The sequence below is a fragment of the Anser cygnoides genome, chromosome 1 (genome assembly GCF_040182565.1).
Source record: "Anser cygnoides isolate HZ-2024a breed goose chromosome 1, Taihu_goose_T2T_genome, whole genome shotgun sequence".
Taxonomy (NCBI): domain Eukaryota; kingdom Metazoa; phylum Chordata; class Aves; order Anseriformes; family Anatidae; genus Anser; species Anser cygnoides.
Window position 1 is genome coordinate 29,841,288 of NC_089873.1, and position 17,114 is coordinate 29,858,401.

The 17,114-nt window shown below is 40.0% G+C and overlaps 1 protein-coding gene across 7 annotated transcripts in view; it reads left to right on the forward strand.

The window, feature by feature from the left end:
* Positions 1-17,114, forward strand: part of DOCK4 (dedicator of cytokinesis 4) — a 252,082-nt gene that overhangs the window by 16,329 nt on the left and 218,639 nt on the right. The window contains exon 2 of one of the 7 annotated variants that reach the window (XM_066991664.1): positions 1,230-1,482. The exons of the other annotated variants lie outside the window; for them this stretch is intronic. The gene's annotated coding sequence lies outside the window, so the exon portion shown is untranslated. The remainder of the gene's footprint in view (positions 1-1,229; positions 1,483-17,114) is intronic. 7 annotated transcript variants of the gene reach the window in all.

A 17,114-nucleotide genomic window follows, 5' to 3' on the forward strand; every position in this document is an offset into this window, starting at 1 on the left:
CTGGCTGAGAGCTTGAGTGCTTGTATCCTCTGACATAGCTGAGATACTTCATGAATTGCTGCTGTGGTTAGCTGAGGAAAAGTGAGGAAAAAAGGGTTGGCTGTTCTGTAACTTCTCCCTGTTTTAAGCAACGCTATCAGCTTCTAAAATTTCCATCCCATTTTTGTCATCAGATATAACCATGATGCAGTGATTTGAGTGCACATAGATGTAAAGGAGCTATAATTAAAAATAGGAAAAATCTCAAAAATAATTTCTGGTATCCATGCAAATGCCAATAGGTTGTTATTTTTATCTTGGACCTTTTAAAATGCATTAGTCATGTGGACAAAGAAGTTATGTCTGTGCTGCTTTTGTCTGTTGCCTCTGGAGACTGCCCTGGAGAAGCCATATCTAATTGAGACGCTCTTTGAGTCCCCAAGCCCACGGCACGCTTCCAGCCCGCCCTGACAGTGCCCACGTCGCAGTGAGGACTCATGGCATCAGTTGCATGAAGCCACTTTGCATCCCCACAAGCGCCCTATGGTACCGTGCTGCTCAGAATGCCTGTGTACCTGGTACTGCCGCAGACAGCAGTGCTGCTGAGTGTCAGCACTGCTTCATGGTAGAGGAGGGTCTGCTTTCCACTGTCCACTGCCTTTCTCTGGAGACTAACGTATACATTTGGTGTTCTCACAGTCATGGTCTACCCAAATAGCTTCATGAAGGAGAATATCAATTTCTGCTTCTATTACCAGGACATACTGTCATGTCTTGGAGTTGAGGCTCAAGGACCAGCAATTTCCCCTAGTTTTTTTTAGTAGGAGTAGGAAAGAGGGAGTGGTGTCTGAAGATGGAGGAAATGCCAAGTCAGGCCAGCTGCCAGCAAAGCCAATTTCATTCCATCTCCTTTGCTTTAGCCTTTGCAGTGACCAGGTGTCTATATATACACCCTTGCAAAGTAGTTTTCTACCAGGATCATTTGTGTAGAATTATTTGTGGACTGAAAGATATTTTTCTACCATTAGTAGCCATAAGAAAGATGCAGTAAAGCCATAAGAAAATGCAGTAGCCTGCATTTCCAGGGGCAATCTGTGCTACTGCATGCTGCTGTTCCCCCTACTCAATATTCAAAAAAGGAAGGATGAAATTGGAGTGACTCCTATACGAGCACCTTCTGGATATCCCTTGCAGGACTGAAAGGGTATTGGGTAAGTTTAACGCCACCGTGTGTGTGTTTTTTTTTCTAGGGCTGTATGCTGTGGTCTGTACCCAAGGAGTTGCTGTGCCATCTACGTCTTTTGAACGGTTGTGGTGCATGCTCAGAGAAGGAGATGGTCCATGTTTTGGCCACAGATAAGTCCTCCATGCGATTCATGGGGCACCCTGTGCCGTGTTGCAGTTCTGTGATGTACTGGCACTGGATTTCAATGGAGAAAAGGAAGAAAAGGGGCATACTGAGGGAGATGGTGTTTGTGCTGCTGGATGGGATGGATTAGGAAGGTACTGCAGAACCTGTTTAGTGGTCAAAGACTGCTCACTTTATTTTTGTGTTCTCTTCCCTTGGTTTCTGTACTACCTGCAAGAACTGGTGTCTTTCAAAAGGTGGCTTGACCACCTGGATTGTCTTCTGCTGGTTGTTTGGCAGGAGAAGAAAGTGTGCTGAGCAGGCACTGGCGTTGGATTTGATCTAGATATGAGTCAGCTGTGCACATACTTGCAAATATTGGCTAGAGGAGTGCAATGTTGTTAGCTGGCTCTATTGCTTATTGGACAGATTACAGAGATTTGGCAGTGCTGAAATGGGAACTTTGGCCTGTGAGGCACAGAGTCTATTAAGAGGGTTGACTGCCTACATGTTCCAGCATTTAAAGACACATCCATTGTGTTAGGATGATGGGATCTGGCATCAGGGCCTGGTTATGCAGTCTCCACCATGAGGTCTCTCCAGTTAAAAAGTTGAGAAAAAATCTTAGCTTTTTCTATGCTTCCTCTATACAAGCTTCAAGAGAAACATTCAGAATTCTTTAATGCTAGCTTACTAGTTTTGAAAATTAAATTCTGTGATAAAAATAGAACACTGAGCTGCCTTTCTTAAGCTTCCTACAGTAAATATTTATGTTGTCTTTTGATTTTTTCATCTAGTGGGCACCAAGGATATACTTAACAGCCAAACTGACTTTCCTTCATTCTCACATTTCACTTTTCTCATCTCCTCCTTCATAAAATAATCTACTACAGAAGTCCACAACACAAGATGATAAACTTAAAACAAACAAACAAACAAAAAATACAACAAACCACAAAGGAACCCAACCCCTCCAAGTCAAAAACAAAATACAAAACAGTCCAACTTGAACTAATTAGTCTTGTATCCTGCTTTCATGATAGTAGAAGGACAATGAAGTGAAGCAATTGCATGGAAAGAAATAAATGAAGTGTGGTTGTGTTCTTTGTGTGTTTTTCTGTTTTAACTCATTAGTCCTGAACATTCAGAGTTAGGTGGGGAGAAGCCTGGCTTGGTGTCATCATGCAGAGCAGGATTTCTGTATTTCTGGTGCTGTCCTGTTTAGGTTTCTACTTCCTGAGTGGCAAAATATTGTATAATTGTATATTGTAAAGATCAGTCAGGGAAGGCATTATCTCTTTGAACCTCTTACTGTTAACCTCTTGTGCAAATCACATACTGCCAGCTCTTTTTTAGTGTCCAGTATAGAGATTTATTTTTATCACTGTGGTGTGCAGGCTGTGCCACTGAGTAGTGGATATGGCAGCAATTTGCTGCTGCAAGTTAGGAGTAGCAGGATCTCGATTAAGATGACAAACAGTTTTTCTTGATTCACCCTAAGCAGCTGTTAGAGCATCCAAGCTCTCCAGAGATTTGATTAACTAGCTGCATGCTAAGGATATCTGTGCTTCAGTTTGGATAGATTTTGACAAGCCTCTGTTAGGAAGAGTTTAAAAAGTAGATGAGGGATTGTATTTTGTAAGTAATCAGCATAAGCCAGTTATGCTTTTTGTAGCTAAAATTTACAGCCTTATTTTTCAGAATAAATACAGAGAACTGGAAATTTTGTGATGCAGTTCATAGTTTTGTATTTTGTTTTTCTTTTCAGTCTTAGGTGTTTGGACAAAAGATGCTATCAATGTCTACAGAAGTTGAGTGTAATAACAGTTGGGCTGAGCTCTGACCATTAGTTTGCCCTATGTTGTTAGGTTACCAAAAGAAGAAACAGGATCAATATTCTCTTTGCTGTTCTCCAGATTTTGCCACTGGAGATAGACTTACACTTAACTCTAGCTGGAAGGTTTGACAGTTGACTTTGTTATGCCACATTAAACATGATGTGTACACGCCACACATCAGCTATTGATATTTTCTTGTCTAGTCTGGAGGGAGTGGTCTTAGTGCTCAAGCTGTCATGCCCAGTAGAGTCTTAAGCCCACGAATAAAACCTCATTACATTAGTTCGCTGTGACAAATTGTATTCAGTGTGAGTGAGCAACGATTTATTGGGAGCGGGTTGGGGACTAGCGTGGGGGTGGATTCCAACATCCTTGCTGCAAACTAAGGAACCGGTGGGACCAAATCAATTTATTTTTCCAGTATTTAAATGTCTTTAAGGTTTGGAACCAGGAAAGCCTTGGTGTCAAAAGCAGACAGACAGATCCACAGAACCTAAACAGAACCAAACCCATTGCCAGTTTCTATCATTCAGGCTAGAAGTTTGCTCCTCTCCTAGTAGAGGGTAAGCAGAAGGGAATGGGGAATGGACCTTGCCGGCTTCCAGGGTAAAATCGGAGCTTCTTCAAAAATGTCCAGTTATCCTAAGATATTTCTGAAACACTTTTATTTCTGATTGATCTTCCTACTTGATAGGGGGATTTCTGAAGTATCTGTAATATAGAATTTGTATTAGCACTTATATAACAAGACAAGAATATCTTTTCTGACAATAACTATTGCATTTATTTCTAGATTTGTCACAGTAACTCTGAGAAAAATTACTACTTTAAACAGTAGCATGGACACATCTGTAGAAGCAGCTGCTTTTAAAAGATTAATAATTTACATTACGAAATATTCAAATTTATTTTTATATTGCTTGTTTTCCTCATGTTTATTAAAGTGTCAATGCTAGCTAGTGCTCCAGGAATCACTGGGATTCCCTGTGTCCTTTGGGGTTTATTTGGATGACCTCCTAGCTCTCCCAGTCAATTTGAAAATTAGAGATGTTCACTTTAGTCATAGGAAAATAAGATCTGCTGGGAAACTTGGGATTTGGTAAGATACAACCAGAGTTCTGGGAACTCAGAAACTGTCAAGGGAGCTGTTAGAGACTTTGTGGTGATGGAAGGATTTGTGAAGAATGGGTGTAGCAGCAGCTCTCTGCCTCTAGCAGGTCCCGAGGTCTGCTGAAGTCCACAGATATGGGCAGAGGAATGAGTCTGAAGCATCACCTGTTTTCTGTGGCTTAGCAGCAGCCTCTTTATTGGCTGTCTCGAAGCACTTGATTGTGGAGATATTTTCTTTCCTCCTTTTCACAGAGGGAAGTAACACACAGTCTGCCCATCTGGTACTGACCAACTGAGAACGTGGGTGCTCTGGTTTGATATCTGCAGATGCTTTATGTGCTGCTGATGTTCTGGGATGCTGCTGCCCTTTGCAGCCTGAACCGAGCAGGGGTGCTCAGCCCTTTTTAACCTCTCTTCTTCAGCTAATGCTCAACTGATGTCCTCACTTCCAGCTCTCCTTTTCAAGTTCTTCTTGCATGCCTTGCAGCAGATCACTGTGACACAAGAAGTCGTCAGCAGGACTGGTTTGGGGAAGTCAAAACTTGGAGCTGTGAAAGTGGAAGTCATCTCAGGCAGGAGCTGCAGGAGGGGAAGTGAAAACAGACATGATTAACAGGCAGATGCCAATCCAGGGCTCCCTGTGCTAACTTTGTTGTTGTTGTTGTTCACATGCTCTGTGTACTCCCTTATGCATGTAAAAGCTCGGGTCTGATGTGGACCTGAGGGCCCCCTGTCCTGCCTGGTGAGTACCCCAGGTGTGCATGTACCTGCCTTCCCTCAGGGACAAGCAGAGCTGGCTGTTCTGCCTAGTATCTGCCTGTGCCAAGAAACACATTCAAAATATTTTTGATTCAGTAATTATGGGGAAGGCCTCAAATTGACTCAATTATAGCATATTATTTTCATGTGATAGTTCTTAAAGTTCTGGAGAACACTGATAGCAGGGGCTTAAAAGCTATCATTAAATACACCGAATGCCTGGTATGCTGGAGTGCTGGGGACTTTAGGTTCTGTTGTAATGGAAATGACAATCTCCATCATGGTCTCCACCCTCATCCACACCCAATGAGTGTACCTTGAACTGGCTGCACATCTAATGGACAAGTTCCGTGTATGTGCCATCACAAAACATGAGTGCATTGATGTAAAGCATACCTTGAGAGCTACCTCGGTTCCGTCCATCAGCAGGTGTCAACGCGGGTAGTCTGACCTGAGGCTGCACAAAGTAATAGCTGAAGAAAAGCTCAGAAAAAGGAACAATATGAATCAGGAGAACTTAAGACCTGAAGTTGAAAATGCTTTGAATGTGCTCTCAAAGCACTCAAATAAGCAACATGAAATTAATTCTAAATTAACCTCCACTACATATGTGACTATACAAACTAGTAAAATGCGAATATAGACAGATTTATGTATATCATGCAATGTAAATGTTGGAAGATTGCTGAACACGAGTAGGTGGGAATTTAGTAGGTTTGAGCACCCTGGTCAAGCCTAGCACATGAGGAATGAAGACTCACCCATGGGCCATCTCACTGTGGTCAGAAGTGGTTACCTCTCCATGTTTCTCATTATGCAAAACCCTATTTTCAGCTGGTTTAAATGAATTTAGAAGCAGACCTAATGGAGCGAATCTTGTTCTCATGAATTATTTGTGAATCTGAAGTACTGAAAAGACTTGAACATACCTAAACCAGAGAAAAAGAGGAGAACTTGTCCTTTTACTGAAGAAAATAAAAATGAAAAAATAACAAAATTCACAGACAAACCAAACAACCAGAAAACAACAAACATATAATTTTAATTAAAACATTGATATTTATTTTTTAATAGCTCATAGAAATGGATGATATAAACTCATTCCAGATATTCAGTTTCTTAGTGTTCATTCATGTAGCTGTATTGTTTTAACAAGTAATTTTGGTGAAGTATTATAATTCATGATTGGCAGCTTCTCTGGTAATTAGCAGTCAATTTTCTTATATTAATGAATGTAATAATCAAGAGCACTTTAACTCATAAAAACAGTCTAGTAAGAAGAAATAATTACTGAAAGCTACAAAGACTTGGGAAAATGCTATGGTTTTCAGTTAATTTCAATGACTATTCAACATACTTCTAAAACTTCTGTAAAATGAGCCTTCAGATCTATTTTAAAAATAAACTATGCCTGCATTTCTCTCCATGCAGAGAATAAACTGCTTTTTGCCAGTTTCCAGAAATAGTTGCAGCAAACTTTTTTCTTCCAGTGTGTCTGACATTTCTTGCCATGTCGATGTACGTATAGTACTGTCATTTGTCTTGTACTGGACTTGTGTCTATGATGATTCAAATGATTTTCAAAAAATGAAGTAGATTCTTTGTATTGTAGAAACAGGAACTCTGATAGAGATGAGCCTGTTAGACTTCTCCCCTGTCTGAGTTTATTTAATCTGTGCCAATATTTCTGTAAGATATGAGAGAGCCTTTATCTTATGGAGGAATAAATGCCAGTCTCTGTTTTTAACATTCTTTGCACAGAACAATCCTACTGTTACAGTAAAGTGTTCCAGCTAGTGATCTATAGCTTTTATTCATGAAACATGGAAGCTGTTCTACATTTTTAAGCCACTCTAGAAGTGTGATGTATGATTCCTTATCCTTTTTCAGGACTGCAATCAAAAGTTAATGTTTAAAGTTAACCACTTACTCCAGCAAATATTTGGGATATCCTTTAAGAGACATTACTCATCCTCTAGTCTTAATTTTTCCCTGCCACTTCCTGTATAGAAGTGTAAGCATAGGTTAGACTTAAATGGACTTTTTATTTTCTTTCCTTTACTACATGTCATAAAACTTTATGCTCAGTGACTGTTGTCAAGCATTTGATTATGCAAGTCTGTTAAAATATTCAGGTACCATATCATACTTGCCAAGTTTTCTTCAGCTCTTCATTGCAAACTGCATGCATGCCATTCTTGGGGATGCAATTCCACATTAGGTGGTTTGAGATATGACAGAAAAAACCACCAAAGTAACTTCATTATGTTCAAACTTCAGGAAAATCACTGACATAACATTTGTTTCTAGTAGTTAAGATTCTTGCTTTTAGAGTCAAACAGGCAGTATAGTTATAGAAGCATATCATTTTGGGCAAAGCCTAAAGTGGGTGGCATGAGAGAGCAGAGGCAGAGTCAAAGAATGTTTGAGGGACTCCTGGAGATCCTCTTGTCCACTCCCTGGTGAAGCAGGGCTACCTACAGCAGACTGCCCAGGACCATGTCTAAGCACTTCTTGAGTATTTCCAAGGAGGAAACCTCCACAGCCTCTCTGGGCAACCTGTGCTCTCTCAACCTCACAGTGAAAAAGTGTTTGCTGATGCTCAGATGGAAACTCCTGTGTTCCTTTTTGTGCCCATGGCCTCTTGTCCTGACACTGGGCACCACTGAAGACAGCCTGGCTTGATCTTCTATCTACCATCCCTTTGGATTATTTGTACACACTGAGATTTCTGCCCCTCAAGCCCTCTCTTCTCTAGGCTGAAGAGTCCCAGCTTGCACCATCTTTCTTCATAGGGAGAGATGCTCCAGGTCCTTAATCATTTTGGGGGCCTTTCGCTAGACTCTCTCCAGTATGCCAGAGTGAGTCTGACAATAATGCTTGCTCATTTTCAACTCAGGTGTCCACCAGGACTGACAGGTCCTTTTCTGCACAGCTGCTTTCCAGCTGGGTGGCCCCCAGCCTACCCTGTCAAATGGGGTTGTTCCTCCCCAAGTGCAGGACTTTGCACTTCCCCATGTTGAACAGCATGAGGTTTTTGTCAGCCCATCTGTCTAGCCTGTCCAGCTCTCTGGATGGCAGCATGACCCTCAGGTGTGTCAGTTGCTCCTCACAGTTTTGTATCCTCTACGGTCTCCTGAGGATGAACTCTGCCTATCATCCAGACTCTTAATTAAGATGTTGAGCAGGACAGTATGCTATGCGTGGCTAGTTGCTACTGGCCTAACTGCTGCTGGCTTCCAGCTAGACTTGTGCCACTGCTCACCACCCTCTGGGCCCAGTTGTTCAGCCAGCTTTCAGTCCACCTCACTGTCTGCCCATCCAGTCTGTACTTCGTTAGCATCTCCTTGAGGGAGACAGTATCAGAGGCCTTCCTGAAGTCTGGGTAGACATCCACTGCTCTCCCCTTGCTGACCAAGTAGTCTTTTCAGTACGCAGGGCTATGCTGTTGGCATGTGTTTGTACAGGTGGGTATTTAACCTGTAACTTCAGAAGTGTTGCTCTGACCAGGTTTGCTTCAGAATCTGTGCTACTGAAATCATGGATCCCTTCCTAGAACCTCACACCTGAAGTTATGAGCTCTTCTGTTTGAGGTAAATGACTGATGCTATCCTAATTGAAAATAAATTTCGTTAACTGCAGAATGACTTAATATTTCAAGCTGAATTTAAAGCTTTTTAATTTCTGGTTTTAAATTTTTTAAAGACTTTTCATTGAAAATGACTAAGGAATGACCTGCAGTAGCTGTATCAGTAGTTCCCTGCCTGGCCTGACCTTACGTGATTAAGCTTATCTGATTGTAACAAGTATTACGCTTTGCAAAGATAAAATTACAAAAAGTTTTATCGTACTTTTCTGCCTTAAGGTTTAACATAAGTGACTCCAGAGTGAAACTTAAGCGTGAGGACAGCAGTATGGTATTTTCCCATCTGTTAAGAACAAAGAACCCCCCCCCCCCAGGTGTCCCACAGTTGCCAGGTTGCCGTGGATACCAGCCTTCCATTTTGTTGCCTCTGGAGTGGATGTGCTTTATGTACGCACTTCAACCGGTTCAACTTCCGCAAAAGTAATGGTAAATAAATTATGTGAGGTAACCTTAAACCTTTTGTCTGCTTAAGCACTTTCGTGTGGGTCTTTATGATGATAGATAACAATGTTTTACATTGAATTTCTGTTTTACTTGTCAAATTGAACGAGGGCTCCTGCTTTGGTGACTCTGCTACATGTTTTTCATGAAGCTGCAGAAATCAACGGCAAAAGAAAAGTTCTAGCCCTTTTGAATAAGGCTGTATTATGTTTAGTGGAGCATTCAACGGATTTTCTTGAGTTGTTTCATGTTATAGGCTTGCTTGTTTATTTGAGGGGTGTACGTGTGTGTCTTTTACCTGGATTTGTAGGAATGAAAATAAGCAGCAGCTGCCAAACCAGGAACCTTTAGTTTGAAATGTTCCAGGTCCGGTATCTTAGTTTTGCCACAGTAATGAAACTACCGCATTGATAACTAATCAGGAGGTCTTGTGAGGCACAACTGAAAAATTCAGGTAGTTGTGGAATATTGTACATTATGTGAAAATTAAGTTAATACAGTTGTTGCTGAGTTTGCCAAACGTAAATACTGGTTTGTGGCACTAGGTGATATCTTCTGTGGTAGAGATACAAAGTCTCTTTGAAGTTGCATTTGTCTGAGCTTGGTCATAAGATGTGCCCATCAGTCACACGGGCACCAAGCTGGCCTCTCACTGCCTAGTCTTGTGTGTGGCCTTGGAAGGGGACACGTGTCACTGAACGTCTAATATTGTTGATTATATAAAATGAAATAAGGACCACATTCTTTATGTCAGTCACTGAGAATTTACAATGCACTTTTTCTGATAGTGCACTCTGCAAATAACATTAGTGCAGTAAAGATGCTCTCCTTTGGGGCATCAGGTACAAAAGGGAGCAAGCGTTATTTCCATGACTATGAAACCAACTTGCAGCTTCTGTAGTCCTTAACTCTGCTGGGCGATGGGCTAAGAAGAGCATGGCTAACTCAGAGTCCTTACGGAGCTCTGGGAATAGACAGGTCTGATGAAGAGACTCGGGCAAGATCTTGTCAGCCATTGTAGTTGAAACAAAGGGCCAGGAAGGAAGAGGGTTGATGTGTCTGTGTATGCGTATAATTTTTAACCCAGAGGTGTTGGAATGACTTGAAATCTTTCCCCTTGACAAAAAGAAAATGTACAGCACAGGTTTGGGGGAGATACTTAGAGTTGCTCTGGAGCTCCTGATAACTGTAGAGCAGTAAAGAATCAGATAATATGTTATTAATATTTAAACCTTGAAGTCCTTATCACAGGCTTCTTGTTTCAATATTTAGTAGAGGCAAAAAACTCTGTGCCTTTTTAATTTTAACAAATATATATATATATATATATTATATATTTCTTTAGGGATTAAAAAAGTATTTGAAGCCCTTCACTGTAGGATTTGTATTGTTCACTTATTTCCTTTAATTACCTGTCAGGTGCTGTCAGCCACAAATTTCTTGCAGTATAGTTTTAGCAATAAAAAATATGGAATAACATACAGGGCCTGGGCTGGAAATAAGGAAGATTGTACTCTATTTTTAGCTCTTCCTCTGTTTTGCTTTATGACATGCAGCAAATTACTGAACCTCTTTCAACGATCATTTTTTAAGCCTAGGAAGAAAATTATATTCTTATATTTGTAAAAATACTTGAGGATACTTCAGACAATTAATTGATTGTATGGTGCATGTATTTTTTACTCTTTTTATAATACTTGAATATCTTCAATACAAGTGTATTTCTACTAAGTATCAGAGGAAAGTAATACGTTAAAGTTCTCTTAATTTAGGTTGTTGTATAAAAGGGATTTTCCAAATTACTGGATGTCATAGTTGAGATGAAGCATAAATAATGTATAAAAAATTTATAGTGAATTTTTAAAATGTGATCTTGTGCGAAAGTAGCTGTGCTTGCTAATCAGTGAGACCAGTCTGGTACCGGCCTGCTCTGTTCTTCTTTTCCATTTTGACAATGCAGAAGTCTAATAATGCATTTCTCCTGGTACTGAGTTTGTTTAACTGCATGTGCTTGGATCCATGGAGTGCTCTGGTTGCTTTTGGAATAGCTGGAAAGATTATGTCTCCAAGAAAAATTGAAATGTGATAACTTGCTAGCATCTGAAAGACGTATAAAAAGAAAATAATAAGCAAATTAGTTTTGGTAAAATATAGTGTGTGCCTAAGATCAGTTATATTTTTTTGGGTAGTCCAGGAGGTGAACTGCTCAGTTGAAGGCTTTCTCTGTTTTTCATTAATTTTAGGGTATAAAGTAAGAAACACAGGCATTATAGGAGTCAAAACCAGAACAAATAATCTTCAGTGCAAACCTGCATTAAGTATACTTCAGTCACTCCATTGTAAGGTTTTAATTTCACTTTTGCTGAGAGAGAAATCTGAATTATTTGGTCAGAACAACAGGAGGAGATTTATCTTAATGCCATGGAGCCTGGCTCACAGGGAGGAGTAGTCGTATGTCAGAAGTACTTACAGAGAGTGCAGATCACTGCATAAAATATATCTTATTAATGTTTACCTAGGGAGTCTATAATATTGCAGTGATTGCTGTGAGTGGACCCCAGCTGTACGTTGATAACAAGAAGTCATTGTATTTACATGGTAATTGTTTTTTCGAAGACATATTTAGAAGTAGCAGAGTTAATTGGGGTCAAGCTGTTGGCTGGTATATATGGGCACAGTTCCATTAACTTGAGCTTCTCCTGCAGCGAATTTATCCTCTTCTAATAAAAATTTATGGCTTTAATGCTTTCTAGTCTTTGCAAGGATTGAGCACAGACATTGATGCTTCTTCACATAGAACTGGGGATCCTTTTATTTGCGGCTGTTTATCCATGTCTGTTGATGAACAGGAGAAAAGTGTCTTAATGTGTTTTACCTGTGCTGAAAGTGGTTAAATTGAAGTTCCTTATCTGAATGCAGGCTGGCCTTGACACAAAGGGCTGAGTCCACTTTCAACCTCTATTTTTTTGTGGTACCCTTAAACGTGAAGAACTTAGAAGTGCTGATAACTTTCTTTTCTATCTCTTTCCTGACTTTCGTCAAGAACAAATAAGAATTCCAGTTACGTGTTGGGGTGAACACACATCTCTGGATTTGACCCTAATAGTCTTTGACTTGGCTGTGAGAGTTGCGGCACTCGCATGGTGTAGGAAGGTTGGGCAACAGTTCCTTTCCTTGGCTCCCCTGTAGGCAAGACAGCTATTTCGGTAAGAGAGTTGAGGTTTGTTGGCTATGTCTGTTAGAGATGTGTCTAAACTTTTATTTGTGTTTAAACAAACACATTTTATGCAGACTATAGAATCAGTTGCTTTTAACTATGAAGTCAGATATTTCTTAGGACTGAAGAAAGCAAGGAGGGAAAGAAGCATATTTTGTTGTTGTTGTGTGATGTGCTATTAAGTTAAAAAAATAAATCACTAGATGATGCAGTAAAAGGCAACACATTGCAAGTTCTACATGTGTGGTTTGAATGTGTATCCCCATTCTCTAACCTTGCTTCTGCTAGGAAAAGCAGAATGAAATAAAGGACAGCATGAGAGATCACTTTAATGACTAAATATAATCACCTGAGGTTAAATACACTGTCTGACTTTGTGTTATTACTGTGCCTGTTTTCAGTCTTTGAAAGAGAGAATTTTTGAATCATGTTTTCATAACACTTTAAATCTAGTCAAAACCTTTGACTATTTTTTCAGATGGACTGGTACTTTGACAATTGATGTCTGAAATCAAGGGCAACAATAAAATGTGACAATTAAATTTAGCTGTATAAGTTAGCATTTAGCTGTGTTGAGAGCCATTTCCTTATTTCTGTAAGAAATGCATGATATTCAACAGAATTTTAGTGATTTTTTTCAATTTGTTACTTATGTCAGGATAGTTTGTATCAGTAGAATTCCTAATATAGCTACTGTACTTAAAGTCTCAATGAGATTAGAAGGAGAAAAAATGCACATTGCATTATTTTCTTGTACCTCGTGCTTCAAGAACTTTCATGTGCAGCTTCTTTGCAAATAGAAGGTACAGTACCCAACCATTTAGGTCTGTTTTTTCTAATTTTCAAATGAGAAATGTCTTGCTCCTAAAGATTTGGCTTCAAATGATGAACTTAACTTTTAGACAAACACTTGTAATAACTTGTAATACTGTCTCTTGGGTTTATAACATGCTAAGTTGCTGTAGAATATTAAAACTTCTAGAAATGGTATTATATTATTATTTTTATGGTATGGTCTTAGCAATCTAATATTCTCATTACCACTGGACATTGTTTGATGTTACAATAATGAGTTGGCATGTATACGAAGGGGAATATTAATGGTGGGTTTTGAGGAATTGTTATGGCAGATCTTCTTGGAAGGAAGGTATTTTCAGCTTTTGTCACAGAGCAGTTTCTAAGACATTGAGTACATGTTGAGAAGATAATGAATCTTTTGCCACCTCATAATCCAAAGAAACACGGTATCAAGAATGGAAGGAAATACTGAAAGGAAACACTCAAATACCTGATTTCATTCCAAATATGTGAATGGGGATACATTTCTCAGAAGTTTCTAATGTTAATTGAGAAGTTAAAGTGACCCTAACAGAGTGGAGCTCGTTCAAAGTAACGCTTCGGCTCATCCACTGCTTTTTTAGCTTTTGTCTGTACAACTTTCCTGAGTGAAACTTCACTGCTTCCTTCCTATTCACTAAATTTATGTTGAAGCTCAACATTTGGTTCAAGTGTATCCTCCATGTTGAAGCAATCACTTAGGGTATGTCATAAATTGCTTCAGTTTAGGTTTACTTCTAGCAAAGGGATTGCATTCACACACTGCACAAAAATAAATAAATAAATAAAAATATCCAAGACTGAACAGTAACAGAAAGCTGGGATGGATTATTTAAACTTGTTGATACCATGCTTAACTGGTTCTCAAATAGACAAGTATATCCTTTTTTTTTCCCATTTACCTCCCCCTCCCCAAATATCTGCAGTTGCAAGCAGTAAATTTTACACTAGAAAGGGAATGTCTAAAAGGCTTTCAGTGCTGGCAACAGCTCGTAGAAGTTGGGCAGCTGATTGACCGAACTACGCAGTTGTTATGGCTGCTGCTTTCGGTTCCCTGGAGGAGCCGGGCTTGTTTGTCTCTTGTCCGAGCTGTGACCAGGCTTCGTAGGAAGTGTGTGGCCACTCGAGTTCTGATTTAACGTACATCTTGAGGAAATAATCTAACGGCTTTGAGGCACGAACATACTACCTCCAGAAACACATTTCTACAGACCAGTGCAGGTAGGGCATTGGGATATTTATTTGCAGATTAAGCAGACTACTTTATAGAGGGCGTGTTTGTTTTTGCTGGTTAGAAAGGAAATCTGTGACTTACGGGTGCTAAGATAGGCTCCCTTCTGTACAATCTAGGGAAAGTAGAAAATGCTGAAATCCAGTCTACAGCAATAAAAGTGGCATTTTGCTGGGCCTTTTTTTTGCGTGCAGTTCTAATGGTAGCATATCCCCACTGCTTCGGTGTTGTGCATCGATGTGTGTAGGATGGAGTGGAAGAGGCCGATGTGAGGTTGGCGAGCGCTAATGTGTGTTTTGAAGCACCACTTCCAGTTGTGCTTTTCATGGGATTTAGGGATCCTGCCGTCCTGTTAAGAGAGACTTAATTCCAAGGTCTCTAAGCAGCTATCAAAATGTTCTCAAAAACCCTACCACCACCAAAAAAACCCAACAAAACCACAAACCATCCACTGCCTGCCTCCTGCAACAAACTGGAGTTTCAGATCCCCCAAAGCACCAGTGGCTGGTTATCTTATAGGCCTTAATCTCCCAGTTCTCTCCCAGCTGCACGGAGCCCCCATGCCTAACTGAGCACATTCAGACTCTGAATTCTTCCGTCACGAGAGCCGCTCTTGATGCCGTTTTGCAAGATAGCTGGCTCTCTGGACGACTAGGTGACCTGGGAACTATGGGGCTGTTTATACCGTTTATGCTGCTGAAACTATGGAACCACTGTCTACAAGGATGAGATTAATGAGTGAGAAGCAGAATTTTCTTTTTATTTCCTTTAGAGTTTTTCTCAAGCATTTGTTCCAGAGCACAGCTCTTCTATTGCACTTCATTTCTCATGACATCGGGCATGTTTCATGTATTAAAAACAAACATATGGAAGCACCAAGAAGGTGACCAAGCCAGGCAATAAAAATGTAGGGTATGAACAGTGCAGAACAGAGAGCTGGTATTATTCATGGTGTGTGGGGAGATAGGAAATGAGAAACTGGCTTATGAATTCCGATGGCACTGATAACCATGACAACAGTGGCTAATACAGATCGGACTGCAGTGTAACGTGTGGTAAAATGTATTGAAGAGGTAGATCTGTGGGGTTTTATTTCAAATTTCACCAGTTTGAATTGTTTCATTTGAAATACGTAGTTCTGAGTTTTATGAAAATAAAATGTAGCATAACATATAATGAATGAATCTTAGCATTCAGCTCTCCAAAAGTAATTTATCTTCTTTTTATAACACTTCTGCTGCTCATTACAGTCTTTCAATCTTGTTTATTCTGTTTGATAAAAGGAGCTTAGCTTGACTATTCACTTGCAACAATCCATTCGTATTTCTTTCCTGCAGGTAAAACCCTGTCTCTATTCAGTTTTAAACTGTTGGGTATAACTCCTTTCTGTACTATTCGTGGACTAAGGGGTTGGGTATTAGGACAGCAGTAAATCACTTTAAATCAACCAAAATGGAGAAAAATCAAGCAGGATTTAGCAGGCGTTCAGGGAATTAATCATCCCTCAGTGTTTTGTTTGTGGACTGCTTCATATGTGAGTGTAAACGTGTAGAAAGCACTCGGTGCTTATTAAACACCACGCTTTGTTTGTTAGCTTCCCCGAAAATTCAAAAGGCTTTCAATGGAGCTATGTATAGCAAGTTAGATTGCCATACACATGCATTTGATTAATGTACATTTTCTATTAAATGAAGCTAAATGGCAGGTCACCTAGCTGAGAGGCCAGAATTTTAGCTTGGTTTAGCTTAAGGCCAGTTGGTTCTGATCTGACACCAACCCCCGCTGATCCCCCCCATCCAATAATCTACAATTAAATAATTACCAGACATTTATTTTCTCTTTCACAATAGCCACAAATTCAATTCCATTTTTTCTTTGCTACCTATGTGTGCTGATAAGAAAGAATTGAGAAGTTGAGGTAAAATACACGCATGTGACAAAGTTCTGCATTACTGGTGATACTGTTAGTGACTCTAAGCAAATAACCTGGTGTTTCAGCCGTGCTTGAAAATATGAGCTGCTTTTTTTTTCCCCCCACATAATTAAATTGTAAAATGGAAAATTATCTCTTACAGACAGGTCATGTGGCCTTTCTGATGAAAATATGGAAAGGACACTTTTAACTGGAGGTGTGATTCATTTCCAAGAGGCCAGGGTCTGCGCTTCCGTGGGAGGTGTGAAAAGTGCTGCTCGGGAGCCACAGCGCTTGCCAGCAGGGAAGGGCTCCTCGCGGTGCCAGGGCAGTGGCTCATCACCTAAAGCTTGCGGGTTTGTGCCCTTTCAGAGCAGTTCATATTTTAAATGTTACTTCTAATGGTGATGGGTACCCTTGCAAATATCCAGTTCTTTCTGGCAGTTTTGCTAAGCACTTTCCTTCCGTTTCTTGCTGCAATTAGATGCAGTAATTACTGCAAACAGGAATTTCTGTATGAAAAGTTTTTTCCTGTTATCAGTTCTAATTTGCTAGCCTTACAGTTGCATTGTCTACTGTAATGTCATGGGAAAGGTTGAATAGATCTTCCTGACCTACTTTCTATGCTGTTCATTACTCTGCATATCTGTACCACGTTGCCCCTTTAGGGACTTTATTTTTCAGGGGGAACAACTCCTGATATCTCTTCATACAGATGCATTTCCGCTGCTCTTATCTAAATCTTGCTGTGGCAAAATTAAGAAGCTTTGGTCTCCATATTGTCAGTCCCCAAAGA